This window comes from Symphalangus syndactylus, chromosome 9 (assembly GCF_028878055.3).
Source record: "Symphalangus syndactylus isolate Jambi chromosome 9, NHGRI_mSymSyn1-v2.1_pri, whole genome shotgun sequence".
Lineage (NCBI taxonomy): Eukaryota > Metazoa > Chordata > Mammalia > Primates > Hylobatidae > Symphalangus > Symphalangus syndactylus.
The window spans coordinates 116,096,963-116,117,215 of NC_072431.2; the positions used below are offsets into that span (position 1 = coordinate 116,096,963).

Here is a 20,253-nt window from a genome sequence, read left to right on the forward strand (position 1 = left end):
AACATTACTCTGGGCGTGTCTGTGAGGGTATTTCTGGAGGAGATTAGTATTTGAATCGATCGACTGAATAAAGCAGATTGTCCTCTAATGTAGATGGGCCTCATCCAAGCAGTCAAAAGCCTGTAATAGAACAAAAAAGTCTGGCCCTCCCCCAAGTAAGAGAGACTTCCTCCTGCTTGACTGCGTTACAACTAAGATGTTGGCTTTTTTCTGCCTTTGGACTTGAACTGAAACATCGGCTCTTCCTGAGTCTTGAACCTGCTGACCTTCCGACTGGAACTACACCATCAGCTCTTCTGATTCACAGGCCTTCGAACTGAGACTGTAACTATATCCCATCTCCTCTGGGTCTCTGAGCTTGCCGACTCACCCTGCAGCTGTTAGGACTTTTCAGCATTCATAATCACATGAGCAAGTTCTTTATAATAAGTCCCTTTACACACACACACGCACACACACACACGCACACACACACGCACCCTATTGGTTCCGTTTCTCTGGAGAACCCCAACTAACACAGACTCCTAATTTGACTTCCTCTACATAACCCCATGCCAAGTGATCATTCAGTCTGTGTGTAATTTTCTACTTTCCTGGCTCGGGGTTGTGGGGTTGGTCTCTCCAACTCTGCCAAAGCGTAGTAGTTAGGCCTTTTATCAGCACGTTCATCTTGCTAGGTGCTTAGTGTTCCACTCTCCGCCCTTTAATCTCTGAAGTTTAAACATCTGGGCTGTTGTGAGGCTGTAGTGGGAGTGAGTTTCCCTCAGGAGGTGAGTCTTCCGGGGGCTATGTGAAGTCTTGCCCCTCACATGCTTCTTGCCTCCCGAGCAGGCATCCGTGTACTTGAAATACTGAAGCAGGCAGGATGCAGCGCCCTGAGGCACAGGCGGTGTATGGACCTTGTTCCAGGGAAATTTGGACCATCTGCAAATGTTGACTCGGTTCTGGCCTACAGCGTCTCTCCAGGTAAATGCTGTCATCCTGAGCTTCACAGACTCTGAGTTCAAAAACCTCTAAGTCTGTCTCCACCTTCTGCCTCAGAGCATGATTTTGGTTTCTAGTGTAGTGGGAGATTTTTTTTTCCCGTTCTCATTCCCTGAAGAGTCTAGGCTTTGGAATACAAATATAAGAAAGGGCTCCATTTTCCTCTGCTTTGTGCTCATCCCTTCCCAGAGGCAATGAGGACAGGCAACTTGGCTGCTTGTAAAGAATCAAGGGCTACAAGGGAAAGGAAAAGTCTTAGAGGTGGGCAGAAGGAGTCAATTCACATTTCAAACATAGTATTGTTATATTTGTTCAAATATGTCCCGGGATAGAGACTTAACTAGTTTGCCTCCTGCCAATCCAGGGAAAACACATTCAATTTTTGGATGGTGCTATTAGCAGGAACTCAGTTTTTCCAGGTTTAACATCCCTAGTTCCTTCCTTCCTTTCATTCCTCAACTATTCATTCTCATGTGTCATTTATTTAAGTCTCTCTCTGTCCTGGTTGCTTTCTTCAAATGTGCTACATGTCTCTTTTGAGGCTTATGGCTGAGACTGGCCACCACTTGTGGTCTGACCCAGGACACCTACGTAATTTCAAGTGGTCTATGTTTTAATGATAAAAACCATCCAAACCCTGGAATGCAAGTGTGCATGTACACCCACACACACACACACACACACGCTGTAAGCTTGAGGCTTAGTCAAGGATACAGAAACTTAGCAGAAGCGATGTGACAACACAGAGCAAAAGCAGCTGCAGAATATCTTCCTGCCACTTCACTTGGACCCCAGAGTCTCTAATGGGTGAGGTGGGGGCATGTAGCTACTGATACCATTATCCATGTAAAGTAAGGTCTTGCAGGATCCAAGAAGCTTAAGTTTGTGCTGAGTCAGAGTCACTTTATATTGTGCCTTTCATCACCATTCATAACGAATCTACACACGCAATAAACTCTCTGTACTTAATTCTTCAAGGAGATATTTGCAGACTTCAGGCCCTGCTGGTTGTTGAGCCAATTTCAGGTCAGAGCATTCCATCCTCACCTGGGGTAAAGGCAATCAGTGTGTAGGCATTTCTGAACACTCTTTCTCTGCCCTCAGCTCTCTAGCATCCTGGAAAGCCCATTCATTCACAGCACTGTAGAACACACTATTGCTCTTTAATAGTGGCTTCACCTGGCTATGGAGAGATTTGCTCTATGCAGTGTAGCTTAGTGGTAGACCTGGCTTTGCCAGACAGCACAGAATTTAAAGCTATTGTCTTGTATTTTCCCTGCCTCTCATCCCTTAACGCAAGGGCCTAAGAACATAAAAATTCTGATTAAAGTTCTTCCATAGGAGTGGAGAACTGGGAAGATCACCTCTGTCTGTGAAAGAAGAGTAGAACCACCATCCAATTTGGAAAAAATAATAGCTCATGAGAGACTGAGCAAGTAAAGGGGTAAAGGCCAGACCATGGTGACAACTGACTCATGAACTGCATAGCCACCAACCCGGGACACCAAACCACAACTTCTGTAGCATCAGCCCGTTATTATCAGGACTTGGTTAGTGACTGTCTGCTCCCCTAATTTTTGCCACTTACCACTCAGGATCAAGCAGAGAAAGTCCATTATGCTTCGTGAGCCAATCACTTAAGATGTCTGGTCCTGGTTAGCCCATGTCCAGCTTCCCCATGCCAGCAGCCTCCAATCAAAGCATACCTGAAGCCTTCCCTTTTTTCCTTACAAAGTTTTCTCATTCCCTGCCTGACTTTGACTCTGCCAAATGCAAGTGACAGTGGCTGACTCCTTGTTATATCAAGTTGTAATTAAATAGCCATTGTTCTCATTTTGGGGGTATCTTTATTGACATGCCCCATCATTTAATTTTCGCAACAACTCTGTGAATAAAATATGATGGTTATCTCCATTGTTCAGGTGAAGCAGAGAAGGGATATGCTATCTGCACAAGGTCACACCACTGATAAGTGATGGGTTAGAATTGGAATGTAGGTTTTTTGGCCTCCTAAACCCCTGCCTTTAAACCGGGACTGTATCACTGTGAGGACTTAGGAGCCATGCGTTGATCATCTCCTGGAGGATTGGTAAGAGTTGAGATTGGTAGATCATGTGTGTGTGTGTTTTTAAAAAATATGTCTACATGAGGTCCCCAGAACAAAGATGGCTAGCTGATCACCAGCAACGTGGCATTCCCTTTCCAGGAGGTTGAATGCCATTTTGCTGGGTTTACATCTCCCAGGCCTCTTGAATCTAGGTGAGGCCTTTGGCTATTTCTGGCTTATTTAATGTGAACCTAAATAATTATATGTTACTTTGGAAGAGGTGGTTAAATTTTTGGTAGGCCATGCCTACACTCATATTATTCCATGAAAATAGTGGTATATCATGTTGCAGTTGCAAACAGTAAAAGTTGGAAGGAACCTGGATCCCTTAGTTTGTGTTTAGGAGAACAGCCAAACCAGGAATATCCATATTACATTTGGCATAAATGGGAAATAATTGTTGATTATATTAAGTCATTGAGGTTTTGAGGTTCTTTCCTCACTTAGCCTACCCTGATTAATATGCTTCTATTTAAGGACCCTTTTACCGGGAAGGATAGGCCTCCAGATCGTTTCCTAGTAGCAATTATATTTCACCTGGATAACTAATATGTAGATGCTGATGTTTTCTTGAAAGTGTTTATAGAATTTTTAGTGTGTAGAGCTAGAAATGCAGGCACAACAGACTGTTGGAGTTGACATTGAATGCAATTGATGGTAGCCACACCGGGAACAGGACAGACAAGGTAAATAAATTATGAATTCCAAGGGAAAGGAGTTTGCAATAGCTGCTGTTTCATTTCCCTCTTAACCCCCTGCGACTGTAAACACGCTTATAGATATATTTTATTAATCATTGTTTTGATGTATTTGGAGTTTGCAAGTGGCTATTGTAGCTAGGGGATTTCTGGACACCCCTCTAGCTAATCAGATTAGGGACACAAATGCTGTGGCGACAAGCTAGTCTGTGTATGAAAAGACAAATGGGAAAGCTCTCCCTCACCAGCACTTGTAACTAGCTATTTGTTTAAAATAACAGCTTTAGGCCTCTTTCCAACTGTGCTGTCCTCACTTCTGTCTACAGATGATGGACTTTAGACTGAAAATTACATGAGAGATACTTAACAAGTGGATATCTTTCAAGGGACATCATCAGAATAAAACACTTCAAAATTCACTTTATGCTGCTTGAAGAAAGATAGCGTTGATATGATATATTGAAAGAGCGATAACTACCAGAACTTAAAAAGACCTGTTCATTTTATAAAGGAGGCAAAGAAGTGTGTCTTTAATGGTACACTACACTAAATCTTGAGAGGATAGGCTTTGCATAACTCCAGACTTATCCACAATAAACTGTGTGTGTACTGGTAGTTTATTTCTATCTACACTTCACTGGGTGGTGGTAACTACTAGTCTCAAACCTTGATTCTTTCCCAGGACAGCTCACAGTGAGTCTGACCCAATCTGGCATCACCCCAGGTCTCAGGAAACCTGGTGAGGTCTCTTCTCATTCTGAAGTCTGTCTTGGTAATCTTGCCATATTACCTTTTACTATAGAAATATCTTTTTCATTTTTGTCTGATTGTTCCTCTGCCTTGTTTACCACTCAATTGTTTTGTTCACTGCTGCATCTCCAGTGCACAGCACACTTCCTGGCACATAGAATACATTATTCACTGTGGGATATACACAGTTGTAAGCAAGGTGACTGGAGATGGCAGGAATTGGAGAAGTCTTAACATCTAAATATAAGATGGGGCTTGGGACAAAATGTGAAGGTTAGATAAGTTTGGATACGCAAAGATAAAAGTGTTCCACATGGAGAATGGAACACTAAGGACTAAATCTAGGAGTCAGGAATGAGTTCAGTATGTTTAAGGGACAGCAAGTAGACAGCTGGGGAGACTGTGGAGGAACGGAAAGTGTGTTTCCTGGCTTTAGCATGTCAAGCATTAATAGAAGTATGCAAAATTCTTCATTGAAAATTATAGAATAGCCTTGCGTTAACTCAAAAATTGTACAATACCTTGTATGGAATAACTTTACAAGTTAAAACTACACACTTCAACTTCTGTTATCCTGTGTGGTTCATCTGCATGAAGCTCTCTTTAATACTCTACTTGTAAAACCAGAATATAAGAGCGTTTTTGGTTTCATGACTTGCTGTGAACTGAATGTTTGTACCTTTCAAAATTTGCATGTTGAAGCCTAAGTTCTCAATGTGTTTAGCGGTGTGGCCTTTAGGAGGTAATTAGGTCATGAGGTCAGAGGCCTCAAGAATGGGATTAATGCCTTTATAAAAAGATAAAGAGGCCAGAGCTCATGCATTTTCTGTCTCTCTCTCTCTCTCTCTCTCTGTGTGTGTGTGTGTGTGTGTGTGTGTGTGTGTGTGTGTGTGTATTTCCACACATACATCATGTGAGGGTACAGCAATAAAGAGAGACCATCTTTAAACCAGGAGAACAACCCTCACCAAGAACGTGGTACCCTGATCTAGGATTTCCAGACTCCAGAATTATAAGAAATGCATGTGATAGCAGCCAAACTGACTAAGACGTGGCCACAAACCAAAAGAGAAATTCGTCACTTAGCCATTGCACTTTCCCTCCCTGGCCCCCAAGATGGGGGGACTTTTATGGGTCATGAAATATTTCCTGGAGCAGATGTGGTTATGACAGACATAATGTTAGCGTCTCTTTGTGGACCAGAGTTCATTTGGTTGGGTTTGTGTGCCCAGTCCTGGAGAGAGCTGGAGGAGCAGGGCTAGATCTAAGATATCGTTCTGATCAGCTGGATGTGAAGCCAGCTGCAGCAGCCCCAATCTGTTTAGGGGCTCATATTTTTAGTGGTCTCATCTGCCTGCTTCCGTCCAACTCCTGATAGTTAGAGAATAACACGTTTATCACTGGTCACTATCCCATAAAACTCTTACATGTGAAGCAGGAGTGTTATCTCTCTCATTCATTTCCTTCTTAGACAAAAGCAGAAGAGCAGGTAGTCTTAACAACCTCCAGCTCAGTTATGTTAGCTCACTTAGGAAGACCAATAAATCAGAAAGAACATTCTTCCACCTCAAACCTGTTTTCCAGCAACAGTAATGACCATTACTAACATGTATTTCTTCATTGCATTAGGGTTCTCTAGAGAAACACAATCAATAGGCTCTGTCTGTCTGTCTGCCTGCCTATCCATCTATCTGTCTATGAGGAAATTTATTATAGGAATTGGCTCACACAATTCTAGAGGCTGAAAAGTCCTGCAGTTTGCCATTGGCAGGCCAGAGGACAAGGGAAGCCAGTAGTGTGATTCAGTCTGAGTCCAAAGGCCCCAGAACCAGGAACGCCAGTGTACAAGGGCAGAAGATTGATGTCACAAGCCAACTAAAGAGAGCAAATTCATCCTTCCTCTGCTTTTTTGTTCTACTTGGGCCCTCAAAGGATTGGAAGATGCACGCCCACATTGGTGAGAGTGATCTTAGTCTGCCCATTCAAATGCTGATATCTCCCAAAAACACCCTCACAGACACACCCCAAAATAATGTTTTACCAGCTATCTGGACATCCCTTAGCCCAGTCAAATAGACACCTAAAATTAACCATCATCCCTATGTTATTTAATTTATTTTCAAGAACCAAGTATTTTTATGGCCCCCATTATGCATATCAGGAAACTGTGCACTAAGAGTTTAAGGAACTTCCCTAGAGAAATATAGTCGGTGAGTGACAGACTTATTTGTAGATTGATGGTACGTTTTTATCTAACATATAGTCACTGTATAATGCTAGTCTTTGTCTCCATTTTAAAAGGGAATGATTTTAACATTTCAGCTAACATCTTCACACTTTTCCTCGGGATCTTTAAGTTTAGACAGCCACAAATATCACTTTAAGAGAGATCCTTTACAGTGATTATTCAGGTAGAACTAAGAACACTACAAGAATGCAGTGAATTTAGTACCCACTTTTTGAATGGCCTGGGCTCAAATCCCAGTGTTCCATTTACTAGCTATGTAACTTAAGCCTGTTTTCTCATCTGTAAAAATTGAGATAATACTTCTCAAGGAATTTGAGGCTTAATTAAGATACTATATGTAAACCACTTAGCACTGTACCTGGCACGTGAAGACCTCTGTAAATGCTGTTAGTAGTGTCTTCTAAAGTATACAGAGTTGAATTAATAATGATAGAACTATTTTCCTAGTTCAGCAATGTGCACTGCCTCACCTTTTTTTTCTTTTCTTTTTTTCTTGTAGAGAGCATATGTTGGAGTACCTGGCATTCCATCTCATGAGAGAATGAACCAGAATGGGGCATATGCTTCTAACCTGAAGACAAGACTGCAGAACTGACTATATACACAGTCCTGTGTCATTTAAAGACAGGGATACATTCTGAGAAATGCATCATGAGGCAGTTTCATCATTGTGCGAATATCATGGAGTGTCCTTACACAAAGCTAGACGGTATACACCTACTACATACCTAGGCTCTATGGTATAGCCTATTGATCCTAGGTTACAAACCTGTACAGCATGTTACTGTACTCAATACTGTAAGCAATTATAACACAACGGTAAGTATTTTTTTGTGTATCTAAACATATCTCAAGATAGAAAAGGCACAGTAAAAATATGGTATTATAATCTTATGGGACCGCCATTTTATGTTCAGTCCATTATTGACCAAAACATCATTATGCAGTGCATGACTGTATTTGTGTAAGGAAATTTAAAAATAAAAAGGTATGTTTGGAAACTGAGATTAAAAGAGGGATCATAAAGTGCTGAAAGGACTCCTGTTTGAACCCTGAAATTTCTCTAGCACTGTTCCTAAACTTTTGGGGTCACTGGCCAGTTAATAACTGTAGGCAAACCAGAGAGCATGTACCTTCTAAATGTACCTACACGTGAAATTATGCATACAATTTTGGGGATTCACAGAAAAGTCCTTAAAAGTCTGTCCATGTGATTGCTCTCAGTATGTATGAGAACACCTGGCCTGAGTGAAAATTCTCCATCAGGAGGCTTTTCCCCATGGCGAACATGGAGTTAGAGGTTGAAGGCTAAGGAGCAGTTTTGTAGGTAGAAAAGAGAGAAAGAGGCCAGGCGTGGTGGCTCATGCCTGTAATCCCAGTACCTTGGGAGGCCAAGTTGGGCAGATCACTTAAGGTCAGGAGTTCGAGACCAGCCCGGCCAATATGGTGAAACCCCATCTCTACTAAAAATACAAAAATTATCTGGGCATGGTGACACGTGCCTGTAATCCCAGCTATTCAGGAGGCTGAGGCACAAAAATTGCTTGAACCGGGGAGGCAGAGGTTGCAGTGAGCCGAGATCGCACCACTGCACTCCAGCCTAGGCGACAAGAGTGAGACTCGGTCTCAAAAAAAAAAAAAAAAAAAAAGAAAAAGGAAAGAGAGAAAGGCATTGCAGTAGAGGGGATTTCATGGATGAAGTTACAGAAGGGTGAAAGGGAATAGTGGAGTGGTCTCTGGGGAAGAGCGAAAGGGCTGGGACTAGATGAAGAACAGTTTTTTATGCCATGCTAAGGGGTTTCACTTTGTCTCTAGAGAGTATCAAAGTGCTCAGAGATTTACAGCAGAATGAGGCTAATGGAGGTCTCGAAGCCCCTACTAGAGTTATAACGAGAGCAGCTACATTTTATGATTTATATATAAGATTTGGTTTGAATTATATAGCTTTAAAATGTTGGGAAAATGTTATAAGCAATAGACACCAGAGAAGAATTTTAAACAGGAGATTGACTTGAGCCCATTTGTATCTGAAAAGATAATGCAGGCCACTGAAGCACGAGAACGCCAGTGAGGAAGTCCATATGAGTCACATCTCTATCTCAGCACTGTCCATACTTTCTGCAGTGATGAGAGTGTTTTGCATCTGTGCTGTCCCATGCAGAAGCCACTGGCCGCACGGGGCGACCAAGCTCGAAATGTGGCCAGAGTGATGGAAAAGCTGAAGTTGTAATATTATTCAATTGTAATTAGTTTAAATAGCTGTGTATGGCTACAGCTACTATTTTAGGCAGTGCAACTGTAATCAGTGGTCTCCTGTCTCCACAAAGGAAGGTAGCCCTGCCCATACCTTGATTTTAGCACACGGAGACCTGTGTTAGACTTCAGACCTGTGGAACTGTAAGATGATGCATTTGTATCATTTTAAGCCACTGTGTTTGTGGTAAGTAGTTATGGCAGCAGTAGAAAAGTGATGCAGTTTAAAATGGCATCATTAAAGGGGCTTTTGGGCAAACGTTATTTCGGGTTAAAAGTTACCAACTGAGATAATTTTTTGAAAAAGTTTATTTTTTTATTTGAGTAGTATATGGGCATTATACAAAATCTGGAGAAAGCACAGGACACTATAAAGAGGAAGAAAGCCCCTTTCAGAGGTAGATAATAATATTTGGATATATGGATATATTCTCCCTAGTTTTTTAATTGTATTTTTATAGTGGAGATGATAAAGAGCTAACAGTTATTGAGTGATTGTAATGTGCTAATCCCTGTTCTAAATACTTCACTGATATTAACTCATTTCATCCTCATTACAATCTGTGATGTAGGCACGGTCTTCCCATTTCCCAGATGAAGAAACTGAAGCAAAAAGATACATCACTGGCTTACCTGATTAGACACAGCAGAGTAAGGCATCTGCCCCAGGCAGTAAGTTTCGGAGCAAAGACTAATTCTATGGTGTACTGCCCATATTCTGAATATATTACTTTTAATCTTGATTCCTTTCACTTAACCCTTTAAATTCAAAAATTTCTCATGTTATTAACAACTCTTAAATGTGGTTTGCAGATCGTGTAGGTGGTACAAGTGTCACCATTTTCTTTTTGCCACATTTATGCCAAAAATTATAATGACCTCTTTATCATTGAGAAGAGGTGTGTTAGAAATAGAAATTCTTTAGGTTAAAAATGAAGTTAGCATAATGCTAGTTTATTAATAAAGATGGAGGGTGTAGGAGCAAGTGTCAGATACATTTGTAAAGTTATTTACTTGGAACTTGAAGCTAATTTTTCTGTAAAGTAATATGATACATAATTGGACCTTCAGTAGCCCCCATCTTCCCACATGCCTATTTTCTCTGCAAAGTAATGGAAATAGTAAATGCTGTTAGTATGTTGAGATTCAACCCAAGAGCTTATGTATAAGGGAAAAACAAATTCCCCCTAGGGAGTGCAACTATAAAATTAGTATAAAATCGATCAGAACAGAGACATGCAAAGTTACCTTTAAGAAGCAAAATAGCTTTGGGGTCTATACGAATGTTGCTCAAAGAAGGGAAACTCAGTTCTTAGCCCTGGAAGAACTGAAAAATTAGCCCCTTGAACAACCACTGGCAGCATCCCCAGGTGGTACTACATATTGTAGAGAGAGCTTTAGCCAATGACTGCTGAAAGGTCTGTCTCTCTGGAAGATAGATGCATCAGCCTGTTTTAGGGAGTGTAGCTAAAATCAGCTAACTCTCTTGTTTTATTTGCATACTCGCCTAATAACTTCTGGTTAAAATTGGGCTTCTTATATAGGTCTACAGGGAGACGTTTCTCTGGTTTTGTTGCCACAAGTTTTACAGCTCTGTCATAATTATGTTTATTATTGTAAATTAAAAGATAGGTGGTGTAGTTCTATAAATGTTTCCTGAGTTTGATTAATTCAAATGTACCCCTTGAGAGATGGATCCATTCTTAGTAAGCTGACAAAATCAGACCTCAAGCAGAGCCTGTGATCTGAAGGTCAGGCCCTGAACCAGGTACCCACCGGCTAGCCTGGGTCTTCCCCTTGCTTTACTTCCTCTAACATTATCATTGGCCAAAGCTAGGCTCCTATTATTATTTAAGTAATTTCAGTGTGTGTTTGTAATAAAAGAATAGGAAAAATATAGTTGCAGTCAGTAATTGCTGCGAAAGGAGGGAAAGAGCAAAAAAATAACAGTTTAATTGGAGAAAGATGTAACTGCTGTTGCTGCTGATAATGACGAATAACATTAATTGTGGACTTAAAAATTTGGGAGGCATTGTGTTATACACTTTAAATAAGTTATTTCATTTAATCCTAACAACCCCAAGAGGAAGGTACATTATTGTGCACAATTTACCAATGAGGAAATCGAGGGATTTAAAGGTCAAGTAACTCACCCATGGTCAGATATCCAGAAAGTGCAGAGCCAAGATTACGGTCCAGGCAGCACAAGCCTTTGCCCAAACTCTCAACTGCAAATCTCGATTAAGAAGCTGGGAAGGAGGCTCTAGGGGAGAAACTATGGGAGCCCTTTATTTCAGCTTCAGGAGTTGATTTCTCTGGTTTATGGTTAAACTTTCTTCTTTTTGACCAGGTATATCATTAACTTCTCATACTGACTAGTCCAGATATGATTCCAGTCTTGGCTCACTACTCAACCAAATGGTGGGGTGGGGGTGGAGAGCTAAGAAAAGTGGATAAGAATTGGAAGAGGCTGAGGCAGAGTGAGATGGAAGAGGTCAAAGATGATAAATGTGTATGGAAAAGGTGGCCAGATAAAAAAAAAATTAAGCAGTGCGCATCAACAGAAGGAAAGAGGGACGGCAGGTTTGATGCCCAATCATAATCCCTTTGAGGGAGAAAAAGAGTAGATCAGACACCGGTAACTAGAGAATCTTTGTTTCTGACTGGAGAGGCAGTGTGGGGGGGTAATGGAAGCATGCTCAGTTGGATGTCAGCCTGCGTGTTCCCTGATTTGTAACTGGAAGTCCTTGCTATTGCCTTTGAGCTCTGGAACTGTTTTATTGCTTTTATAAACTACTAGTTATCTTCTTTTAGGGGGACATAACAGATGGTCATGCTGGAACTGAGCTTTTTATCTGAATCTTCAAAACCTTTTTGTGCACAATTTATGAGGTTCACTTCTTTGCAAATTCAGTGCTTTCTTGTCGCTTTTCCTTTTGAGATGAGCCACAAGAGCCTCATTTTCGTTAGGCATTGCCTATTAGTGGCAAAACTCCTTTCTTTTCTAATCAGCTTCTCCAAAGGAGTAAGGCTGAATCCAGATAGGTTCTGTTTATGAGGGCAAAAAGATTTTGGTGGTCTAACTAAAAATAACGCATGGAATTTGCCACCTGGGTCTCCCTTTGATATTCATCTTATATTTTTATGCATTTTGCTCATGAAGTTCCTGCTCATAAGTCAGCCCCTTTGAGCATGGAAGAAATGTGACTGGGTTAAGTGTTTGTGGCTATAGAAAGGACAACCCCAACCGGTCATGTGGTGGGAAGGCAAGGCTGACATAATCCCAGATCCTTGCCTTGTTGGGTTCAGAATATACAGAGGATCGTTGCATACACTCTCAGTTGAATGAAGAAAAAAAATGAGTAAAACAGTATTATCTATGAAAAAAAAAAAAAACTCAGAAAATGGTATGTTTTTCATAATTACCAGAAACCTGTAAGATAGTTGGATACACACTGGGCTCAGAAAACAACCAAACCAAAATCAACTTTGCAGACTTCAGCATCTTCGTAGTTCATTTTGTTCTATAGGCTTGTTTCCCAAATCATTTGGAATTAATACTGTTCTGGTTTATTATTCAAATCCTGAATCCACCAGAGATACTTTTGCCAGCTTTTGTGCAGTCTCTGAATATTACCTAACTCCAGAGTGGCAGTGTAGGGTCTAAGAAAACACAAACTTTGGAGTCAAAGCCTTTGGGTCTGCTACATATAAGCTGCATAACTTCAGGCTAATTGTTAGAGTCTTTAAATCCTTCAGTTTTTCTCAACTGCAAAGTGGAAATAATAATAACTATCTTCCAGGGTTATTATAAAGATGAAATCACACGTACACACACATATATATGTATATATGTGTATATATATATATATACACACACATATATATACACATACACACACATATATTTATATATTGCATAGTTTGTACTTTGCATGTATGTATGTATGTGTAAAGTGCTGGCCTGTAATACACACAAGAAACAATAGTTGCATTATTGTTGTTTGGTTGCACTTTGCCCCTCTGTTGTCCTTGTGAAGGAAGAAATGCTTCTCTCAGTGTTGGGTATTGTTTGCTTATGAAGTCTCTGAAAAGTTCTTCAATAAAGAAGCCTGTTAAAATTCTTATATGCTCAATGTTCTCAAGCTTATTTGATCACCAAACCAGTTTTTCCAGTAATACCTATTAGTATCCTGTGGATCCACTGCTCTGCAAACACAGCAAACATACTTTAGGAAATGCTGATCAGGTAGATATAATAGGCATGATCTTTAATATAGAAATGTGTGTTTGAAGGCTTGTTCTACACTTCCTGGGCTCTGTGACTCTGACAAGGCACTGAATTTAGCTGCTGCTATCAGTTAAGGCTCAGCTCATATGTAATCAGTTCCAGGACCACCGGTCCCCAGAAAAGAGGGTAAGAAACCTTTCCTGTATGTCTTTATAGTCAGTGCCATGCAGAGCCATACTGGAACCTGAGGCACAAGACAAAAATCAGCCATTCTGGTATTGTCTGCTTTTAAAATGAAGTTGTTTCCTTGCCTTGTCCTAGTTCTGACCCTGCTCATAATGCCCTGAACATGTATTGATCATACTATAATAATGTATTTATATATGTCTTCACAAATAGACCAAAAGCTCCTGGTAGGTCAAGACCATGCCTCATTAATCATTATATCTGCGATACCAAGCTCAGAACTGGTGCGAAGTCGGTTTTGATAAATGTGCCTCTGGTGAGAGTGTTCTTTCCCCATATATCTACTCCTTCACTTCATGTTTCTGCTTAAGTATCATCATCAGAGAGGCTTTCCATGTAAAAGGGCCTTCCTGTCACCACCACCTCAATATTTATCCCTTATGTTGTTTAGTTTTTCTTCATGGCACTTATCATGTCCTGACATCTTTTTGAATTGCATGTGTGTGTGTGTTTCCCTTGAATTAAACCTTGATCGAGCAGGGTCTGTTTTTTCATTCCTGCATCCCCAGTACCTAGGATGGTGCCTGGTATGTAGTAGATATTCAAATATTGGTTGAATAAATTAATAATTAAATGGATGCGTGACTATCTTTTTCTTTCATTGCCACATCTAGCAAGTGGAAATAATGCAATCTCCCTTATCTGCTATTAGGATTACATCAAAATGTGTATGCGGAGGCACTTAGTATAGTGCTTTGCCCATTGTTAGTAGTCAGTAATGCATGTTAAAGAAATCTGTATCTAGCTGAATGTGAATAGAAGATGGTAACTCCTATGGATTTTTTTAAAATAATGATAACTTCTGTGCCAGAGTTTTCTAATACCATGGAGAGAATGTGAAACACCATGGTGTCGTTTGTTGAGTGTATTTTTATAAGCAGAATATTAATGAAGCAACAAACTACTTTTGTATAGTATTCAATCAGAGACTGAGATAATGGCTTTTCATCTTATGGTCTTACCTATTATCACACAGCATCAAGGGTATTAGAGTCAAGTGCCTGGGCTTGAATTCTGGCTCTGCCCTTTACTAATTGTGAGTGATTGCAGATAAGTCACTCTCCTTTTGAGGCTTAGCTTCTTCCTTTGTAGAAGAACATTGTAAATAGCTATATCTCAGATTTGATATAAGAATTTTATGTGCTCATTTTGTAAAACATAATTACTGTTAGTTGCTACTGTTCTTTTTACAACTATTACTACTACTAGCACTACCACTGCTGCTGCCAATACTACCACTACTAGCAATTGACATCTGGGAGTTTAGAAGACAAAATATAAAGAAAAAAAATGCTACCCACTTTTTTTTTTTTTCTCATAAACTTTTAGCAGATCTCAAAGTCCAAAGGGAAGCTGAAGCCAGGACAAATTGAATTAGCAGATTATACCCACTGACAGAATCCAGAAGCTGCTATTGCCACCAGTAAGCTGTCTTTTGGGTCCTGTAACTCCAATCTCCACATCCCCTTAGGCTTCACCTGCTATCTCAGGGAGTTTCCAACACAATCTGACAAATCTTTAGGACAGCGTCCCTTCACTAACAAGCAGGTTGTTGTCTTGACCATGAAGAATTGCAGGTGACCCACGTTGCTAGTCTGTCGATGCACTATTTCTCTATTTCCTGTCTATGTGTTTTTCACAAGGTAATTAAGCAGTTTTGCATAAATCAATCATTCCTATAAAGTGCAGAGTATTTCCAGAAAAAGTCTAGAGGTATGACCTCAGTCTCCTTGGAAGGGTGATGTCAGCAAGGCCGTGGGAACTTTGATGGAAGTTCAAGGAGCTGTTCGTGAAAGTGAATCATGACTCTTTAAGGTTATTTAACGATTACACTGCTAAAAAGGTATATTTGTTTATGCTGTTTTCCTGAGGACTTGAAAAGAGCTAGCAGCTTCCCTTGGGTGCTTTTTCTTGCCTAACTCCACTCCCTTTCTTTTACTACTTCTTAATTTATTTTTGGAGAGATCACAGCAAACTGTGTGTGTGTGTGCGTGTGTGTGTGTGTGTGTGTGTGTGTTCTCCGTAAGCATTAGGAAGAAAAGATAGCCCCCTTAAAATAGAATTACTGAGAACATATCTCCTTAAAAGAAGCTGAGATAACAGATTTCATTAAAACTGTGCTTTAATGGAATTGAAGGAAACTCTATCATTAAGATGTGTTTGCAGAAGGTAAGTAGAAAGTGATTTTAATTATTGAATGTTTCTAAATATATCCACCCACTCCTCCCCAACCAAGTAATGCAGATCTGTAGTTCCAGGAAAAACCATGTAATACCACTGAAGGATGATAAGAGATATCCAACTGACCGTCATTTGGCAAGGTCACTTTTTAATTAACCCAAAGCAGAAATAAACCTGGAATTTTCTACTCGTATAATGGAACCATGTTTTGAAATATTACAACTATGCTTCTTTCCCCCATATTTTCTGCTAAATTTACCATGTTCCCCTTTCAGGCAGTAGTAAAGTTTTCATTTTTTTCTCTCCTATGGTTTGCTATAGCCTATATGTAGAAAGATAGAATAGGCAATGCTGAGATTTTGGGTTTCAGAATTAACTTGTCAAACTTGAAGCACAGATAAACCTCAAAACCAAAACAGTTGTAGGAATTCTGCTTTCTATGTGTCCTCCTTTCCAGAAAGTCAGGCCTGGAAGGTACAGAGTCATAGAGAAGCAACTGTGGCCAGCATAGTTTAGGCTGGTAGGTGAGAATGGCTACAAGAGGTGCCCAGGCAGGGGCGGGCAGCTTCAGAGGGTCCCCATCCCTTCATGGTATGGCATGTAGAGTGGCAGAATGTTTGCCCATGTGGCTTGCAGTAGGGCAAATGTGGCCCAAGAACTTAGAGCTGGAGAAGCTTTATAGTTGCAAGAAGTAGATGATGGCAGGCACCAGATAGGAACATGCGTGTCTTAGCAGATGGATAGCAAAGGCATAACCTTGGTTTAAACCTCCTCTTACAAAGGATATTCTTGTCACATGAATTTGTGACAATTGTAAGCATACTTGAGAAATAATGGAAGATCGATTAGTTAAGTTAATATGGTAGGTAGCACTTTCCATGCTTGCCATTAATTTTTGATTTGATATGTTTGGCAACTAGGAGTAATTGTATTAAATAGTTACCCTGGAAGGAGAGTGACAAGGCAAAACATGCTTTAACTGGAAGAATGCAAAGGATATTAGAAGGAGCAAAGACATTTAGATTTTAAGAATAAGGACTGGGTTTATTCATCTTTACACCTCTAGTGGCTACTAGCACAAAGTCTGGCACGCAGTTTATTGAATGCATACAAGTGCTTAATAAATGTCTGTTGAATGAGAAAAAGAGAACGTTTCTATCCTATTGAATCCTCACTAAAATCCAAAAGGATTTCAGCAATTTAGTGCAGATATGAAGAAGGTTTTCCTGGTGGGAAATTATTACACTGTGAAATAGTAACTGAGGGAAAATGTGCAACATCTTGGGAGGTCGCTAGGCTTTAGGCTTGTTCTAGCCTAAATGTCAGAGGTAATTTTGCTGACTTTTCAACACTAAGGTATATATGACTTAGTCAACTCTATTATGCACAGTTGTTAAAAAAAAAAACCTTAATGAAATGACATAAACCTTAAATGAATATTCCTAAGTGAAAGAAGCCAGTCTGAAGTGGCTACATACTGTATGATTTCAAATATATGACACTCTGGAAAAGGCAAACTATAGAAATGGTTGAAGAGAATCAGGGGTTGAGGGGAGAAAGGGGTAAATAGGTGGAACACAGGGAAGTTTTAGGGCATAAAATTACTCTGTATGATGCTGTAATAGTGGATACACGACAGTATATATTTGTCAAAACCCATAGAACTGTACAATTCAGAGAGTGAACTCTAATGTAAATTACAGACTTTAGTTAGTAATGTGGCTATCAGTTCAACTAGAACAAATGTGCTACACTACTGCAATATGTTAACACAGGAAAACTATGGCAGGGAAGAGAAAGGGAATATATGGAGTGTATGTTAACTCTATACTTAGTCTGCTCAATTTTTCCCTAAATCTAAAACTGCTCTAAAAATTGTATATTAGTTAAAAAAAAACCTTGGAAATCATCAAGACATTGGGGAATGGGGGTTCTCTTAATTTGGGGGACTACTTTTTCTAACATGTTAGTGAGAAATGGTACACCAGCCTTTCTCTACTAGTTAGGAAGGATTAAGAGACATTGAGAAAAGAAGCATTATTCTTCTCTGTCAGACAAAAAAAGTGAATTGTAGCAGTCAGTTCCTTTATGCCTATTCTAACTGAAAGATACTGGAGAAAAAAGGCTCTTCTTTGACTTTTCTCTCTGGCAATTGATGGCTTCTGCTCTTGGCAGTTAAAGCAACTGACACATGAGTAGGCATAGGGAAATCAAAGGGCAGAATAGAGTAGAGTCCAGTCCTCATTCAACATTTTACAAAAGTAGGGTCCAGTATTCACAAGGAAATAGCAAATCCCATTCCCACGGCCTAGATTGTTCCCCCTTGCTCCAGCATTTCCTTGGGGTTTGTCTCAAGCTACCCTCATTTTGGGGGGACATGTTGATTCCTTTGGTGCCACTCCAGCCTGCTATATAATGCCAAATGGTATTTCCAGTTTGTATTTCCTTCTTATCCAACTGTTAGAGTGGACCTAGCCTTCTGTTGATTTTTTTTTTTAATTTTTATGGGAAATTGAGCAGACGGATTTGAATGCCTAATTTTCTTTAAAAATGTGCCAAGTATTTGTTCCTTTATTCCTTATTTTCCTCTTGACCAATTCCTTGTGTCTTTGCATCTTTTTCTTTAAAGCCATCTCGCTGATTAGTCTCATCTCTCTGTGTTCTAGGCATCTCATTGGAAGCTAAGTTCTCTAGAATTGATTCTCTTTTTGTCTTGATACATTATTGTCCTAGTTTCACACTTGTAGTGTATGTAGGTATATGCACAAATAATATTAGTGAATAATTGAAAATTATGTTAAAATGCTAAAATACAATTCATACTTATGGTTGCTTTAAAAAAGGAGACTGGAAAGACATATTTGTCTAGTCTTTTATTGAGTACTATAAACCAGCTACTTTGCAAAATGTTTAAGATAAATTATCTTGTTTAATTTAATCTTACTGAATGCCCCCGAGAAGTAGACTAATAGTCCCATTTTACATAATAGAAGGATAGTGAGACTACCAGAAATTGGCTTGCCTGAGGTTAGATAGCTAGTAAATGGTAGAGCTAGGAGGCAAATTCAGATTTATCTTACTGTATAATCTACTTTGCTTTTAATTGAAAGAGCATTGGTTTTATCATCTGAAAGGTTTAGGTTTGAGTTCTTCCTTGTGTGGAGTGGGGACATGTAGAACTCTTAATTGACTTACTTAACCCTTCATTTGTCTTTAAAATGGGAATGATGTTCACTTACTTTCAGTATTGATCTGAGATGAGGTCATGAAAGTAAGGTCTTTGCAGGGAGCCTAGCATACAGCAATATAAGAAGTGTCAGTTATATTTACATTAAAGCTATTTTTTTGATGATATAATTCATCCTGGGACAGAAAAGTAAACTATACTAATTTCAGAGCTAGAAATTATCATATGTCACTAGATCTGTGTTCCTTACTGTTCTAGTCCATTGTGTGATGCTGTAACAAATACCTGAGACTGGATACTTTATAAAGAACAGAAATTTTATTTTTTCACAGTTCTGAAGACTGAGAAGTGCAAAATCAAGGTGCCACAGTTGTTTGGTGAGGGCAGCTCTCTGCTTCCATGATGGCGCCTTGATGCAGCATCCTCTGGAGCAGGAAACACTGTCCTCACAGGTCAGAAGGCAAAAAGAGACAAACTCCTTCTGTCAAGCCCTTGTATAAGGGAACCTAATCCTATTTACAAAGGAGGAGGTCTTGTGGCCTAATCATCTCTTAAAGGCCTTATGTCTTATTACTATCAAATTGGCAATACCTGAATTTTGGAAGGGACACATTCACCTGGGATGTGTGACTGAAGCCAAATCTTAAATTGTTGAGAATGTAGTCCCATATTGACATCTGCAATCTCATTTCCCAACCCTGTGGCCAAAAAAATACTAGGAGACCTGATGGTTTTGCTCTTTTCTTAGAAGCTGTGTTTTTCTGGTAGGCAGATACCTATACAATTTAATGCCAGACTTTCTTCTTCCGTCAGCAGATCTGTCTAAAACCTTCGTACTAGACTGAAACGATCTATTTTCAATACTTAGTGAGACTCTTGTTGGATTAAAGGTCAGACATCCACATCTGCAGCTCTTGCTTTGCTTCTGCAGCTGCCTGTGTAAACAGCAGTGTTACATTGACTGGTTTTGCCATCTTCCTCCTGCCTCTCTTTCTACCAGTCAGATATTAAAGCTTTACCTTGGCTAGGAGCTTACTTGCTTTTGCCACTGGTTTTAGGACTTGAAATGCAGGATCTCCAGAATCAAAATTATTAAAAATGAAACCAAGCAAAATAATAAAACATAAGCAACCAGTGACCTTTCAGACTATAGCAAATGGCATACTGGATGTTTTAAATTAAACACATTTTGAAATTCCTCTTTCATGCTGTAATGTAGACTTGTTTTTCATTCTATTTTCTTTAAAACATGCTTTTTCAACCTTAAGAAAGTCTGCCTTATTTGCAAGAAGAAATAGGATCCAAAATCCAAGTCAGTCTATAATAACTTAATGGCATGGTGGCAGGCAGGGACAGGGGGACACACTG

At 39.7% G+C, this 20,253-nt stretch overlaps 1 long non-coding RNA gene across 2 annotated transcripts in view; it reads left to right on the forward strand.

The window, feature by feature from the left end:
• Nucleotides 1-20,253, forward strand: part of LOC134731461 (uncharacterized) — a 95,075-nt gene that overhangs the window by 36,341 nt on the left and 38,481 nt on the right. Inside the window, exon 2 of one of the 2 annotated variants that reach the window (XR_010113751.1) lies at nucleotides 7,287-9,712. This is a non-coding gene — a long non-coding RNA (uncharacterized lncRNA). Of the gene's footprint in view, nucleotides 1-7,286; nucleotides 13,168-20,253 lie in introns of those variants that run through there. The other variant, XR_010113750.1, reaches the window with a different exon arrangement.